The sequence below is a fragment of the Pithys albifrons genome, chromosome 7 (assembly GCF_047495875.1).
Source record: "Pithys albifrons albifrons isolate INPA30051 chromosome 7, PitAlb_v1, whole genome shotgun sequence".
NCBI classification, from domain to species: Eukaryota; Metazoa; Chordata; class Aves; order Passeriformes; family Thamnophilidae; genus Pithys; species Pithys albifrons.
In genome coordinates, this window is record NC_092464.1 from 30,581,756 (window position 1) to 30,599,127 (window position 17,372).

Sequence of the window (17,372 nt, forward strand, 5' to 3'; positions counted from 1 at the left end):
TTCCTACCCATCACTTTTACAAGGTTTTTGAAGTTTCTTAAGAATGAAGGCTGAAAAAATTTTAGAGAGACAAGACTATCATATTCAGAGCTGGTGAGCTCTCTTTCTGTTCCTTTTCTTTTCCAGAGCTTCTTGTGGTGTAATGTAGTAGTATAAGTAAAACAAACAGCACTTGGTTGCACAAGGATACTGAATCAGCTCTTGGTTGGCTGCCTGGCTTCCTCTGAGTTAGCAACAGGCTCCTAAGAAAACACTTTGAAGAGTTCAGAAGGACTACTATGAAGAAAAGGATCATATGCAGTAGTGTCTTATACACACTGTCACACAGTAATAAGCCCAAACCTTCAGACAACTACAGGAGAAGGAATGCTTTTTTTGGAGGAAACACAAAGAAACAACTTAGTAAACTCATATTGTGCCCATTCTGCTGTCACATGCCATACATGAAGCAAAAAGGAAGAAAGGCTTATCTTATATTCTGACCTGGCTGTTTGACTACATGCTGTAAAAAACATAGTCAAACACATAGAAGTGTTACAAAAACAATGTTAGTATTCTAGCTTACAAATATACAGGTAGAAGAAATCAAGAATTATGGCTGAAACTCCAGCATCAGCACATACAGTGATACTCAAAGATTTCTTTGAAAACGCTTGGGATGTTCATATATTTAGGAATATGTGGACTTAGTTCATTATAAGAAATCTGTGCGAATTTGTATTTTCATTATTTAACAAATTCCTACAATTAAGGGTGTTTTTATTTAATTTCTGAATAATTATTCTTCCACTCCAATTATCACCTGACTAAAAAACATCAGGGGATTTTCTACAGTCATTATTTCATCAGTGAATGCATATGAAGATGCAAATTTAAGCTTATCATGTGTCATATATTGGGGGGAAGCAAAGGGAAAGGAAAAAAACAAAGGAGGGTCAACTGAATTTACTATGAAATTGCATTGATTTACTGAAGCTGAGATTTTCCAATGGTCCCACAGCAGACCAGGGAATGAGAGCAGATCATTCTTTTAGGATTTTATTTCTATCTTGCTATGCCAATACCTTTTTATTTGACTCTGCTTTTATTTTCTAATATGCTTCAACTAGCAAGAGATTCATCATAATAAAAATTTTTAAGAGTACCTATTTATTACTATTGTAATTATTACTTTAGCAAAAATCTATTTTGCAATGTTTGTGAAATTGTATCATTGTTCCCTGGCCCCTCAGAGCTGAATGTTCCAAAGGCAATCCTTGAATGACCATTTTTATTCATTTTAAACAAGATATCTTTCTCTGTAATGTCATAGCTCTTGCTTTTGATCATTTCCACAACAGATGACTTCTGATGATTTCCAAAGTAGAATTAAGTAACAAAACCAGTGAACTCTACTGAAAGAAACTTCTTTATGCCTTAACAACTTCAATCTTTAGAACAGTACATGGTGTTCTTGGGTTGAGAGGAAAAGAGCAGGGAAACAGCACACTGCACTGAAGCAGGGGTATGAACGTAAGCACACACATCACTATTAAGTCATCCTCTGCATTCTAAATTTGATTAGTGAAAGATGTTTTGTGCTATAAATGATCAAAGCTTCCATTAAACTAAATGGCTCATGTAAAATTGGATGAAATCACAATCCACAACCCCAAAGGAAACCTCCAAAGGAGCATGTACGCACACACACTGACTTGTATCACCACCTTTGAAAGTATTTCTAGCTCGCTGATCTCAGAGCGTACCTGTGGATATCTCAAATCTGATATGATTGTACCACAATTGGTCATTTCACAGAGAGACTTAGAATGAGCAAATGGGAACATGTGGCCCAACTCTCCTCTCACTCTCATATCAGTACAAATTAAGATTAACACGATTTTTTTTTTTACAAGCTGCAGAAGTTGTGTGAAAAAATCTACTTTCTGAAAAACCAGAGGCTTTTGCAAATTTGTGTTTAGCCTGACACCTTTCCAATGGGAAAATATTTTTGGCATTTTGATCAGAAAATATTTTAATTCTTAAATTAATTTTTATCACAAAAAGTGTTAAATTAAATCAAAAGTAAACTTAAAACTTATAGATAATTTCTTTGTACTTTCTGTAAATGGAAAAAATGTTACATGAAATTGTCAGTTCCATTTCTATGGTGAAAAAAAAAAAGGTAAGCAGGTAGTTAAGTGTAATGCACAACTCAATTCAACACGTGACAGTACAAAAAGTAATAATGAACTTTCCTTACATGGAACAATTTTCATAGAATCATAGAATCATAAAATCGATTGGGTTGGAAAAGACCTCCAAGATCATTGAGTCCAACCCTTGGTCCAACTCTAGTCCATTTACTAGATCATGGCACTCAGCGCCATGCTGAAAACCATAACATCAATTAATATTTTCAGACTTTCATTACAGATCAGAACTGGCCTGCAACAAATTTGATCAACTTCCTAAATATTTCTTGCATTCAAACAGAGAAAATTAGAAGGAACTTTACAGAAAATTCATGCTCCTAGGTCCTTATAAAAGACAACAGATTCCCACTTGCAGTGAGCACTCTTTTCACTGTTTGGACAGCACAAAGTAGCAATGTGAGATATACTCAGTTCATTCTAATTTATCTTCACTTTAATTTTCTATATACCCCCAGGAAAGGTTCAAAAGGTTCTTTACATAAACTGCAAACCTAAGTTACACTGTCATTTGTGCTTGCAACACCTCTCAATAATATGGTAATAGATATATTAAAGCAAATAGAGTACAGAGCATTCAGCCAGACTCTATTGGCTCCAGCTCTGACACTACCTAATGTTTCACATCTGGCCAAAAGGGAGTTAAAACGGCAATCCTTTAGCTAACTCCTTGTGAGTTGAAATGACAATGCCTATTCTCTCCTCAAGAACAGAAGCAGATGCCTCTACTGAAAACTGCACTAGCTATGGGAGCAGGTTTTGCAGTAGGTCCAGATCCAAAACTACCTTACTAGTGCAAACTAAGTTTCTTTATTTAGTGTTGACAACTTTCAGAGCTTTTCAGTCACCTGATTTGAATTGCTAGCAAAAAAGTAAACTGCTGGGTACGCCATTTTTTTCCAACTGAGATTTTTAAAATCTTCACAAGACTTTTACACAAGCACGTCCAGTTTACCTTGACCACTTGTACAATCTTCAACTCTATTATGACTATTTATGTGTATCACTTGACAGCCAAGACTGACATGATGTGGCCAGAGAGCTGATCCAGTGTCTTCTAAAGTCAACAGAAATCTTCTCACTCTTTGAAGGCTTCCTTCTTGATTTCTTTTTGTCTTTGTAAATTATTAGGGACTTTATTTTCTGTGCTTAATCTTTGTTGAAAGACAGACTTTTAAAGAGTTAAATAGCCCCATGAACTATAACATGGACTATACCTGGGATGTTTTAAAAGCTACTATAGTTTAAAAGCACCTTCATTTTCTTAGTTATCTATCAATCATCTGTCTATAAATCTATCAATCATTCTATCTATCTAGGTTAGATTGATAGATAGGTATTCATATTAGACAAGAAGGGAGAGAGTAAAACTATCAGTTCTAGATGGCCAGGGTGGATTGATGGCATCATTACTCACTGCTTGGTTTGGGCACAGGAAAAGCACTTCAAAATGCTCTCTGTCTTTGATGGAATAGTTAAAAAATGACCATGGCTTCAAGATCCTGCTTAGCTCTTACCAGGAAAAATGCCTTTTGAGTATTACTGTCACACAGATAAGTCACTGAAAAAATGCAAGAGTGAAGTCATAAGGATGAGTTATGTCGTGCGAACTCTCGTAAGGAGAGAAAGGATATTGCCAGGCCACCACCATTAAAAAGCTCTCAGACCTTTCCCGCACCCTGTGAAGGACTAGATCATTGTGTTGGGACTGCAGAGCATTTCCTTCCCAAACCTGAGGCAGGAAACAGGAGTGCAAGGAAACAAAAGAAGAAAGAGAAGTCCAGAGATAGTTCCATTATAACCACATGTGACACAGCAAAATATTTCCTTTCCTTTCCTCCACTGAAAAAAAATTAAACTAAGCTATGAACCTGGTTGAGAAGTGGTCTTCAGTGCACCTCGGAGTTGCCTTCTTTTACTCCACGTTCAAGTTTTGTCATATGATTGATGTTGCTTATTCTTTCCTTTCCTGCCCAGTAAAAACCTTGAAGTGCCCAACTAGTCAGCCAGGAAAAAGACACAGAGAGATTGTTAAGTTATCAGAAAACCCTCCTGATTAGCTCCCTCGCATTTTAAAAGGGTTTCAATGGATTTCTTGTTTAATTATTTTTTCTTTTAAATTGTTTTTCTTTTCCTCTGTTCCCCTGAGCAAAATGTTAGTGCTCGTTTTTTCCTGGAAAGATATTTACCCTATCCAGCAACTGAAGATTAATAAGACACTGTTATTGCTAAACCAAAGGCACTGGAGGAATGCTTGCACTCCAACCCTTCATTGACTCCAGACTTTGTACTGGGATCTCTAGGGGTAATATAACATGAGACTAAACCGTTTTTCCAGTAATCACTTTACTCATTCTTCCTAGTGCAATAAGATATACCAAGGATCATTCCATATTAACCAAGAACATTTTGGGATTTCCAAATATGTTTTTTGGAGTTAAGTGCATAGATAAACAGCTTGAGGATACAGTTTAACAGTTCCCTTCAGTACTAACCATCAAAACACAAACACAACAATGTTATTCACACTTTTACAGAAATAGTTAAATGCTGAAATTTAAAAATGATCTTTCCATAACTGGATTGGGAGTATTACCACTGGGCTAATGCACACACTAAAGGAAATTAAAAGAGTCTGCAAAGCAAAAGTAAAAGTAGAGCTGGCTCTTACTGAAGTCAATGACAAAATTCCTTTAAACTGCAGTAAGACAAGGCCAAGTCCCAGCAGTCTGGATTGACTACAAAGGCTAGGGAGATTTTAAAACGTGACTAATAATAAGAAGAAGAAACAGCACACAATTATTAAGAAGTTAGAAATCATACCTTCTAATATTTAAAACATTTCTAATACACAATTTAACTTGTTTTTAGGATTAGTACAATGTTAATACAAAGCAAGGATCTACTTTCTCAGCCTAATTATGTCGGGTTTTCCTGCACAGTATACATGCAGTGTAAATGCATTCATATTTGCATATATCTTTACCATGTGTGCCTGCAGAGAGAGAATGACCACGGCTACATGGGCAGGAGACAAAAAATGTTCCCTTCTCCAAGCTTATCCTTGCCTTCAAATCATTACAATGCCAGATTTTATCAGGAATGCTGCTTTAAAAAAATTAAAGAGAATTTCAGTTCCAGATGGAGTCTACAGTGATGTTTCAAAGATAATATAAGAAACAGAAAGTGGAAACAGATGTGTCATTCTTACAGAAATGGATTACATTAGCCTAAAACTCTCCAAATGTTCTGTGAGTTGTTACATCTGCAGCAGTATTTTCAAACCTGAGTAGTTCTCTCCCCTTTCCCCTTTGGGTTTCCTGGTTTGGAGGGTCATTTCTTCCTTTGCAGCTTCATAGATTGTAAGGGACCATCCAGCTGGAGCCACTCACAGGCTGCAGTACTTTCCACAATTAATTCACAAAACAAACTTGCCTTAAATGACAGCAGTAGATGAACTATAAGTATACTTCTAGCTACACTAATGAATTTTTTGTTGCTAGACAGAAAGATGAAACCAAATATACAAGGAAAGCCATCCTCTGAGTCTGCTCACGGGTTTGTCACCACTTTTGCACAGATATTAGATCCTCTGTTGCATTGCTGTAATGTTTCATTCATTGATGAATAGCCTCCCCAAACAAAAAATAGATTATTCTCTCTTTCTTTCTGTATCTGCACTCTGAAACCTTATTTTGTTTTGTTTTGTTTTGTTTTCATGGTTCTCTTCATTCTCATTCTCAGGGTCCTCTAAAAACTCTACCAGAAATAATTTTCGTATTTTCTTTTATATCAGTAATAAAAATGTTACCAATGTAAAGGCTGAAAACCACCTCTTCTCTTAGTGACAGCTCCCTAAGACGCTTAAAATTTGAGCCATCATGATGGGGTTTTAGTCTATCTTATATTATCGATTGTCCATTTCATGTCTTGGACAGAATGACTAATGGTAAAACGCTTCAGAGCCATTGTCTTTCTCAACTAAACTTATCTCCATTTTTTAAAAACCAGACAGTAAAAGCTGTTTTCTGAAAGCCTATGTCAATTGATCCAGATACTGGGACCTTCCTTTTATTTTTCATGTCCTTTAGCATTTTCCCACATATTCTCCAGCTACTGGGATCATGCTCTTATTTTTTTAAAATATTGGTATGTGATTAATTTTCCCAGATAGAGATTAGAATAGATGATTACATGGAGGATTATCAAGCTAACTTATTTTAAAATATTGAATGGTATGTGTTTGATGTTCTTCTTAAATACTGTATGACATGATTACTTAAAGAGCAGTTCTGCCTCTTTGTGTCATTATAGACACTTTTAGCAATGGAACAATATACTTGCAAGATTTCCTAGCATATTTTAAAACTTCTCTGTTTGTTTATTTGCTTGTTTTTAATCAACAAGTGTTGAATGATTCTTACTTTCTTTAATGTCCCTTCCAACCCAAACCATTCCATGATTCTATGGTTTTGACTCATACCACTGTCAAATTCTCCTTTCATTCATTTTAATATAAATTTTTATTTTTCCTGTTTGGTTGATTGGTTTATTTGTTTGTTTGTTTGATATCTGTTTCCACTTTCCCTTTGAATCAGGGTTTCATTTTATTTTATTTTGTTTTGTTTTGTTTGGGTGGTATTTTTTTTAAACCAAAATGCTCTTCTCTCTCAATTGTGGCTTTTGGAGCATTTAGTAAAATATTCCTAAGCAGCTCCCAATTATCATTCACATTTTTCTGTTTAAAAGCTTTCTCCCAAATGATTTAGCCCCTAATTTTTTTCAGCTTTATGAAACTGTTCTTTCAAAGCACTAAGAGAGAGGGTATGTGAGACTGTTTTTTATATTTTTTGGTAGTTAAACACTTTTTTGCTTTCATATGCCTAATACAATATTTCAGAAGACATATGGCTAAGCATTAACTACAGATCTAACACTGGGTTTGAAATGCCCTTTTACTCAACAAGGTAAGTGAAGTTCTAGAAACATTTTCAGCTATAAGAAATGGGTAAAAAGAAAATCCGACAACTTTCATAATGTTGAAAATAGGTATTTCAAGCACCAGTCATATGGTCTGCGCTGCTATTTGATGCTGTAATATTCTTATGAGAAGAGCAAAGTTAAAAACATGGTTTGGTTTGTCATTTGTTACTACATAAGTAGATAAATGTTCTTCCTGCAAGACTGGTTAGATCTTCTCAAGAGACATGCTGACCACTGCACTTCAAATTTCCACCACCCCTTTGAAATTTTCCTGAAGTGTCTTGACTTTTGCTGGATTCTTGGTGAAGTGGCAGGCAGGTTTTTCAGTAAAACAACAAATCTCTTTAGGGAACAGGGTGGGGAATGGGGTTTAAGACAGAAACATATAGTCAGGGTTTATATTCAAAAGCAATAAAGTTTATATATTCAAAAGAAAAACAAAATAAAACTGAGAGTTTTCAAATGCACTAATACCTGGACTACATCTACCAGGAGGTGAATATTCACACTGTCATAAAGTTGAGTTGACAGATGCTTCCTTTTGCTCAGAAGAATTACAAGAGGATGACAATATATTTTTTAGAATCAATCCAATCCCAAATTTTTAAATTAATTCAGTACTGACATGAGTAAAAGTAAGAACCAGTGACAAAGAATAACATTGCTTTTCATGCTTGTAGTCAAAGTTAAATGCATTTGAAACTGATATTTATTGCTGACACACTGGAGTAATAACATTTTTTTTCTGCAGTGTTATACAATTCAGTTATGGGTTTTGTTTAATGATTCAGAGCACAATTTAGATAATTTTTCCAATGAGCTCTTTAACAAAACAATCACTATTCTCTTCTTAACAGGATTAAAAGATATGTAGTAACTCACATGAATTACCAGAGAATTAGTGGCAGTAGTCATTTGAGAGACCCAGTGTGGAATAGGCAGAAGTAATTTGAATGCCAAGATCAATTTCCTTATTATTGTAAAGGAGCTTATGCTTCCAATACTAATGAATTGAAAGACTGTCAAGGTTGTACTGCCAAATATTTTTAATTAATTCGTTGAAAGGGTTGAGGGATGGTTGTTTATGGAGAAATCTCAAAATGAATAGCCTTCATGTTCAGTAACATGCCAAAAGTGTTTCCAGACAACTTTTAGCTGTGTGGTTTCGATTCTCCTTTTGACATAATCAACTACAGCTCTCAGTGCTGATGTGCTTTGTCAGTGTCTGGTCAGTAAGCAAGATCATGAGGAGACCTCAGTAGTTGGGAGAGGGCTGGGGGGGGGGGATAGAGAGGTGGGGCGGAGGGGCAGTGTAGGCACAGACATGTTTATTCTTCAGGGGCAAACACATTCACACATCAAACACTGTGTGGAATGTTCCCAGCCGAGGACTATTTCAAAAATAAGAGCAGACTTAGTCTGGTCAGCCACCTCTATTTTGTGTACAAGAAGAAAGGCATAGAATTTTTCAAAGCAAAGTCTTCATTTCACTTATGTCAAATAAGTGAATGATTTAAAAATGTAACCAGAAAAGTATGATAACTGATTCAAAGGAAACAAAACAATGCAGAGTGATTAGAAATAAAAATACTGATTTGGCTGAAAGAAAAAAAAAAGAGGGGTTTTAAATGAAAGTGTCATAGACTGAAAGAAAATTTTGATTTAGATAGAGAGTACATCGTTCAAAGTGTCTGTAGTAAGAGTCTGGAGAAACATAATACTAGATTTAAAAATGATTAAGGCTTTCTCTCCATACCCTAAAAAAAAAATGCTCACAGCTATAGGAACTTTGCTTCCATTTATTAAGGAGTTTCACATTTCCTTCATCTAGTTCCTTAATAAATGTCTGAATAAACAAGTTGTAGACTGGTATTGTAAAGGTTACCCTCAATCTCTCATTGCTTTTTTCTCACTTCATATTAAAACACAAGACAATAATTGGAAATAATCACATATCTGAAATCTACTTTCTCATCTCCCAAGGCAATGGACCTAATTATTGGGCTGGAAAGTAATCTTTTTCTGTGCTTCAAAAAATATTCAGATAACTGTATAAAGCTAAATCCCACTGCTAAAATAAGGCAGACTGTATCTAGATACTCAGAAAAGATCACTGGAGTACTCTTCCAAGCGCACATTATTAATTTCATCTGTACAACACTGTTGAAAAAGTTCAGAGTTGAAAAGTGCTTAGGATCTAAATCTTCCACTTTCTGAAAAAGCTCTCTGATCTCTGGCTATTTTTCAAGAGACTGCTCAATGCATACACACCAACATGCAAAGATGAATCCTGCATGATCACTGTGCATTAGGAACACTAGAAATCACATGCCTAGACACAAAATTTTCAAAGAACTAAGGCACAAGGAAGTCTAATTTCTTGACCCCAAACCTCATTAAGCGTCAGGCAGGCTACTGACTGGAGTTTAGTCAAACCATATGAGCTTCTGGTGCACACTCCAATCATCATCTTCAGAGATTGAGAATGTCTTTTGCCAGTAATTTCTGTTGCATCAGAGTTCTAGTTCTCCATCGTCTGCATGTGTACCAAAACTGAAGCTTAACTACTACTGTAAATCTTGCCCCCCATGCATTTATCTAAAGCTGTGCAGGTATCAAAGCAAATTGCCACTTCTGCATGCACAGATGTGTTCAGAAAGACTCAGTGAAAGCATTCAACACTCCCCAAGGCTTCTGCTGGACTTTCGCATGCCAGCAGTCCACTGGAGTTCAACCTTATGCTGAGCCTCTCCACAAGGGAGGCCAAGTACAATGCTTGATGATCTTTTCCTCCAACACTTACATTATTAACACCAGCTCAGGAATCGTGCTTTACTGTCCATTTCCATTGTGGAGGTATTACTGTCAGGTCCCAGCTGCCTGGTGAATTACCTGCCTTCCTTAGCAGCTGCATGGTAGACAGAGGAGCTAAGAAACTCAGTTTTTCAAATGAGAGGAGTAAAACCATGATCTTAAACATATTTTGAGGTTCCAGTCACTTCCACAGTAACAGAGCAGAAGCATGATTATGAACAAAAGAGATGGGAGAGCCAGGAAGGGAATGGAGACTTCAAATAGTGGAGAGATACTAAAAGCAAAAAGGAAAAAAACATATCCATATATAGAGATATAACAGATATACATAAGCAAATAAAAATGGACACTAATTAGAAGACAAAACAGATGCAATATAGAAGGAAGATTCAAAGAAATTGTGGTACGAAAGAGAAAAAAAGTAAAAAATATAAAAAACCATTCAATCAACTACATTTTTTAACAGTCAGGCTGAAATTAAAAGTGAAAAAAATCCCAATAATTTCAGTTTAAAAGTTCTGTTTAGGAAATATTTTTCTTGGGGAAAAAAGTGCATCATGAAACTTTATTTTTATTGCCCTTAAAAGCTATGTGCTTTTTTCTTTTCTTTTTTTTTCCTTTCTAAATAAAAAAAAAAAACACATTATCAATGGGTATTGCAGGTTTTCTGCTGATGCAAGATCGTAGCTCTACTGAAGTGAATGGCAAAATTGCATATGATCATTTCAGTACAGAAATGTCATGCATGCTTTTACAAAAGATACAAGTGGAACATGTCCAAGCTGATCAGGCCACAAAAATTAGAAAAATTACAACAAAAAGGAAAAAAGAATACAACTGCTTGAAAGAGTTTAATTAGGAGGTCCTGCTGGATTGTGTCAGCTTTCCTTCTATTCAAAATTTAATCTGCTGTAAATCTGAAGCTGACATGGATAGAGTAATAATGATTTGGGGAAAATATGAAGCAAAATCCCTTCTCATTTAAGTCTCACTTATGTATTGTTATATGACTCGGTTGGCTCTTGAACTGGGCAGGGGTAGAGACTTAAGAGAAGTAGCAACTCATCTGAATGCCAGCAATTTTCCAGAAGAAAGAGGAAAACACATTTTCTTTACAAAAACTTGGCTGCTTCAACATGGCAGAATATGTCTGCAAGAAAAAAAACATCTATGGTGATTATAGTTAAGAGACTGAAGGTTTGCAATTGAAAAAGGCTCCCTTCTAAATGAATAAGACATATACAAAATCTGTTTCTTCTGCTGGTAATGGGCACAGACAGCGATGCAGTGTCACAGCTGCCCCCCTCTCCCCATGCCACTGACAGCAGGGCTGCTGCTGACGAAAATGATATTTCCCTGGGTGTACATAGTGTCTAAAGACCAAATAGGAAGGGACAGTGTCAATGAGTTTTTTATTAGTCATAGGAACACTGAGGAGACTGTCAGGGAAATGAAGGTTGTGGGGATACAGACTCCACTGAAGACTGAAGGTAATGTTTGAAATTCTGGAGTCAAGGGCTAAACTTTTGGCATCTGCAGAACCAGGAGCTCACTCTCTGCATGTCAAACAGTTAATGCAAAACTTACTAAAGGGAACAAATAATTTTCACATCAGAAAGAATTCTGCCAGGGAATCCCCCCACCCAGACCCCTCTACTACACTGTCCCCCCAGTAAATATACTACAGTGATTTAAAAGCAAATCTTTACATTTCCTACTAACAGTGATGTAAATTAAGCTTAAAATGACCATGAGAAAGAAAATTCTGAAATCACTGAATTCTTGATATGGCAGCATGTTAACTTGTGACAAGACACAAGACCTCCCATGGCTGAATAATTAGGAACAAACTTCAGAGCACAACTGAGGTATGTCAGTTCTGGCATGTCAAAGAACATACCGTGGAAAACCTCCACACACACCCATGGTCCAATATGGCCTTCCTAAGATCTAACACAATTGAGTAACATATCAGTAGCCAGACTTGGTCATAACACACTTACTAATCAACTTTTTTTACCTGGTAGGAGAAATGTTACCACTGAAAAAAAACTTTACGAACACCACAACCCAGAGTCTGGATGAGAAACTTACATCCCGGTTTCCAAAAGCCAAAATCTACTCCAGCTTCTTCCCTCTCCACTCATTTTACTCTGCTGAAAAGTGACAGTGATTGATGTCTTCCCCCACTCAAAGTATGCTGCAGTTATTGCTCCTTATGGTTAGAATTAAGCTAACAGCCCAACTCAAACACTCACCCATTTAGATGAAGTATTTATTAGCCATGAATCCTTCTGTTCTTACACCACCTCAAAGTCCTTGTGTACGTCACTGAGGAACACAAAGGGAAGGACTCTGGCATTGTTGGAGGCTCCAGCATCAAACCCTCTAACAAGCCGAGCAGGCATATAACGGCTCTGAAAGCCCAGATGTTTAAACTATATGAAGCTGCAAAAGAAAATAAGGAGCAGCTGAATTACAAAGAAGGGAAGGGTACAATGTTTGTCTATGGTTAAACTACTGTAAACTTTGAAATCTCTATTATGGAATCCATTAAGAAACTCATAACTTTGATTTAAAAGTAATAGTTGTAAGATTCTTACTTCACCATTATTTATGGTATAATGAGAAGGTACATTACTAGAATCCCATGAACTAAGTAGATGGATTTCATTAAAACTGTCCTGATGAAGAGTAAAATCTAAGGAAAAAGGAAATAACAACTTTTATTTGATGCCAATTTATTTTCATAGGGCGCTTTCCACAGTAAAACTTAGGAAGATGAAAAGACAGGGAAAACTTTTCCCTCTCTTCTATAGCAGAGAGAATTTTTTAATGGTGTTTGAAGGGTAGAAATGACCTACTTCCAGTTGCCTCTATATTAAGAATCTGACTATGTATCCAAGAGTTACCTGCAGAATCAAAGCAGTGTACAAATTCAAATCAGGATTTATTTGTCAGCACATTGGTTAAATAGAAAATTTGTTGCTAAAGAATGCTCTGTAAAAATGAGTGCTTGAAACTCTACCCTGGTAGGGTCCTTCAGGGACATAACTCCAGCATTTGTCTTACCTCCCCCATACTCCCTCCTGCTATTCCTTCCCCTCTCTTCTCCCATGATTGTCCTGGAGAAGAAATCGCCGACTTCAAAGGGCCCACAAACCAAGCCTGTACAAAGGGAAACCAGGACTGTCATGGTCACTGTTAGTTGTTTTTTAGAGGCATCCCCTGCCCACTGAAGTCAGTGAAGCCTCAGGAACTCACCCATCCACCTCTGCTCGAAAACTGCTTCTACCACAGTGTATTTTCACATGAAAGAGCTCCTCCAGGAAAACTACCATGACCAAAGCAAAATGACTCTTCTATTTTATGGGGTCCATTTCAAAATAAGCAACAAATAAATGAGATTGGCAGAAGCCTGGAGGCCTCATCTCCTCGCTGCTAAACTATCACCACACCAATGTCTGCACAGAGTGTGCAGCAGAAAGGCTGCTCTCCTCTGCCTTCTCCCCAAGAATACTCAATGGCGGTTTATGCTTGGGACATCATGAGACAGATCATAGGTCATGTAGGACCTTTTCAGGGGCTTCACCTACCCCTGTGGGCATATTATTATCTCATGGAGAAACAGGAAGGCCACAGGCCCCTTCAGAACTGTTAACTCCAGTTTTGGGTTATAACTAAAAACATCATATAGCCTACAGTTAATTTTACAATAAACAGAGAAGGTTTCGTCACAAACTCTACTTTGCTTTCCAGCTCAAATGTCCACTGTCCACCAGCTAGACTGTGCTGCCACTTTCCTGCACCCTAGAAAGTGTTTCTGGCATGCTACAGTAGACTCCCTAAGCATGCTAGTGTTTTCCCACTTCCAGCCCTACTCACCACTTCCCAAGGCAAAGGACTGCAGCTGGGTCAAGTCTTCCAGGTGAGTGCTCAGTCAGCCTCAGGTCAGAGACGCTAAACCTATTCCACTTTCACTGAAAACTCCTTGATTCCAATGATGCCTAAAATGGAAGAAAGAACTTTCCAGATAATATTAGTATAGATAAAATAGACAGCAGGTCCTTTAATTAAAAGCACTTTTAGGTGCAATATACATAAGTGCACACCACAGTATAAGGTTCTTACAAATTTATAATGCTAATTAATTATCATATTTAATGAGTACATCCAACCTGAGAATTGTACACCCCTAGAACCTCCCTCAGGTCTGCCCCTTGGCACGCCTCCCCAGAACTGAGTCGAAGGTCTCAAGACCTCTTACTTCTTCACCATCATCATCCTCACATCCCATACCTTCTTGGAGCTTCTCCAAGGTTTCTGGGCCTTCTGCCTGGACTACAATGATATCTTTTTGTGTTCTTCTATGCATATGTCCCACACTAGGCGTTCTTGCAAAAATCTTTCTTCCTTGAAAATAGTATTGAACAAAATCTCAAGAATTTTGAGAATTTGATGCAAACTATGAGAAAGGGGTTTAGTAACTGTTAACTGGTGTTCTCAAGTGTTAGAAACTATAGAGCTGTAGGGAAACAAATGTCATACAAAAAATGGGAACAGTGTTGCTGGCAATGGATGGAGGAGGACAGTGAAGAAGCAGAATCAATGGGAATTGGATTGAAGTTTAAACGTTGAAAGATTTTGTACAGTTTCGCCCTGCACAATGCCTGCACCTCCCCACGTTTCTTCCCCTCCCCCATGTGTCCCCCTGCGGTTTCTCCTAACGAACCTTGACACCTGGAGGCACTGGTGCCATCTCTCCTGGGCTGGATCAGTCCCACCTGGGCACATCCCCTGCTGCGGGGCCGCCCGAATCCCGCTGCCACCATGATAGGCTGTTGCCACTGCCATCTCCCAGCAACAGCACCATAGCACCCCTGCCGCTGACAGGGAACATCACTGTGCCTGCACTGTGTGGCATGGGCAAGGGCCGTGAGTGCTGCGCCGCTGCTGCAGCATCCAGGACTGGCCAGCAGGTCCAGATGAGGGCAGCCCCTCCCGGGGACGCCTCCCCTGCCCCACATGACCAGTGGTCCACCAGAAATGGCACCTGTCACTTGACTGGTGTTTCCCCACTGGTTAATTGGGTTGCCAGTTATCCAGTTCACCCTTCCCCTTGATCTATCGTGACCAAGTTCCAGAGCCCTTCCCTCAGATCTCCTCTCATTGGATGTGTAATGCCCCTTTCACCCAATCCCTTCTAAGGTTCTACCCCGTTCCAAGCCTCTCCCTGAACCGACCACTTAAAAGTTAGTTTCTCAATTAATAAACACTTTTTGATTTCACCCCCATGTTGTGTGTGGTGTGTTCTCTGAGAAGTCATTCCCCCGAGGTTGGTTTCCGTTATACAGCTATAATATTAAAATAATTATTAATATTATTATTACAAATCTTTAAGGATCTCAAGGCATCACCAGCCCATACTTACTTGTCATGACAGATTATATCAGTAGCTTATTAGACACCACCATAACTTGAGCTTTCTTCTTGTCTCTTCACTTGTTGCCTATGGACGTGCCTCTGGCTTGTTTTTCCTGGGTCTGAGCGTTTGTATTCGATCTTGATATGTATATCCTGTTTGGATGTCTGGAACCCCCATGCTCATCCACTCTCACAGTGCTACACTCCAGTCAGAGGAGTACCTGAGTACCTGGAAAATAAGATATTTTTGTTTTCAGCTTTTTCTTATGAAGTTGCATTCTCTGGTGTGCACACGTGCTTCTCAGACAAACCCTTGTGTGCACATAATGAGAATTAAAAGAGCAGGCTTTAAAACTGTGCAGTCATTTTGGTAATTTTGCACTCTCAGCTATTGAACTAATGGCCTGAGCAGCTGAATTTTATTTGGATGACATGTTCTCAGACAGACTGTTATTCAAACTACAGAGAAACACTGATACTCCCCATTCTTGTTCCTATTCTAATGTTTTAAACTGTTGCTGTTGATTTATTAGGAGTTAAATAATCATTGCAAGAAAATAAGAACCATTATTTCCTTTTCACTTGTTTTTTAAACCCTACAGACTCTTGCCCATCACTGCATTACAGTGACACCTTCTGGAAAATCTGGGAGGAGCTGGAAAATCTGGAAAAGCTGGTCTGTAGAGGAAGAGAGTGTTTGTAGGACGGATATGAATCAACACAGATCAGCTTTGGACCTCTCATTCTTGACAGACTTCAGATGTTCAAATATATGCACTGTGCTGTTACAACCACCCTACAGCTTCAGCTCTTTAATAAAACAAATCTAGTCTGGTCATATTTTTTTCTTCCATAAAAGAATACTCAAGTGTAGGTGGTCATAATATCACATTTTTCTCAACATCTTGCAAAGATAAAAGCAAATAAAAACAGAAGAAAATATTTTTGCTGGATTGAAGTGTATTCTGTTGGAAATACTGACTAAAAGTAATACTGCATGCTGAGAGAGACACTTGTGTTAATAATAGAAGTCTTTAAAGGAGAAGAGTACCTGAAGCACACAGGCTTCAGCTGGTTAGAAAACTTGCTTGGACTGGCAAGCAAAACAGGTTAAAAACCCTCAAAATCCATTAGGGGAGAATAGCAGAAAATGTGAAAATATGGTTTCCATTTCTAGAGAACAGTACAGCTGCTGACAATCTACTGTCATGGCACAGCTCCCAGTTTCATCTGAGGCTCCCTCAGTGTTTCACACACAAAGGAGTTATGCCAGCATCAACAGTAGTTTCTGAGACCACTTGCAAGATATTGTCATGAGAGTGGCTCTGTTGTGTCTCACTAGACTTACCAAAAAAAAAAAAAAAAAGCATTGAGGTTGGTTGCCATTTAAGCAAATACAATTTTTAGAAGGAAGGTCTGGGATCCGGGGGTGGCTATTTTCAGTTTCCTAGCAGTGCTATTCTGATGAACAGCTTATCCAGGTAGGGTGTAGGAGTACAGACAGTTTACTCTAAAAGGCAGAAATCTAACCAAAAGCAGAGCCGTTAGGCCCCCACAAAGAGTATGGCAGGGGGATTTTCCAAATTCGCAACTACTGATGTCAGAAGAACCAACTCCAAAATGTCTCAACATCCTTACTCACATTGTCACTGATGATCCCTATGCCATGAGTCTCCATTTACTTGTATAACTGTGGTAGCTGTAAATTTCCAGCTCATTAGTTAGTATACATAAGCATGAAATCAGCATAGCCATAATGATTTAAACCAGATGAGGGTTTGACCTTTAATTTGGACACGGGATCATGTGGGAGAGGAAATTGAATCACATGGGAAAGAGTCATTACAACTGACAAAATAAAGTATTAGTCAGGTGAGCTTGGCTGTACTCGTAGGAGACCGAACCTTGTGCCCAAACACACCAGGGTGGCTGGCACTGACTCAGCCCAGAGCAAAATGC

At 38.0% G+C, this 17,372-nt stretch overlaps 1 long non-coding RNA gene across 1 annotated transcript in view; it reads left to right on the plus strand.

The window, feature by feature from the left end:
- The window catches only part of LOC139674478 (uncharacterized), a 95,646-nt gene extending 79,337 nt beyond the window's left edge, over positions 1-16,309 (plus strand). Inside the window, exon 6 of the long non-coding RNA XR_011698300.1 lies at positions 16,016-16,309. This is a non-coding gene — a long non-coding RNA (uncharacterized lncRNA). The remainder of the gene's footprint in view (positions 1-16,015) is intronic.
- Positions 16,310-17,372: the final 1,063 nt, after the last annotated feature.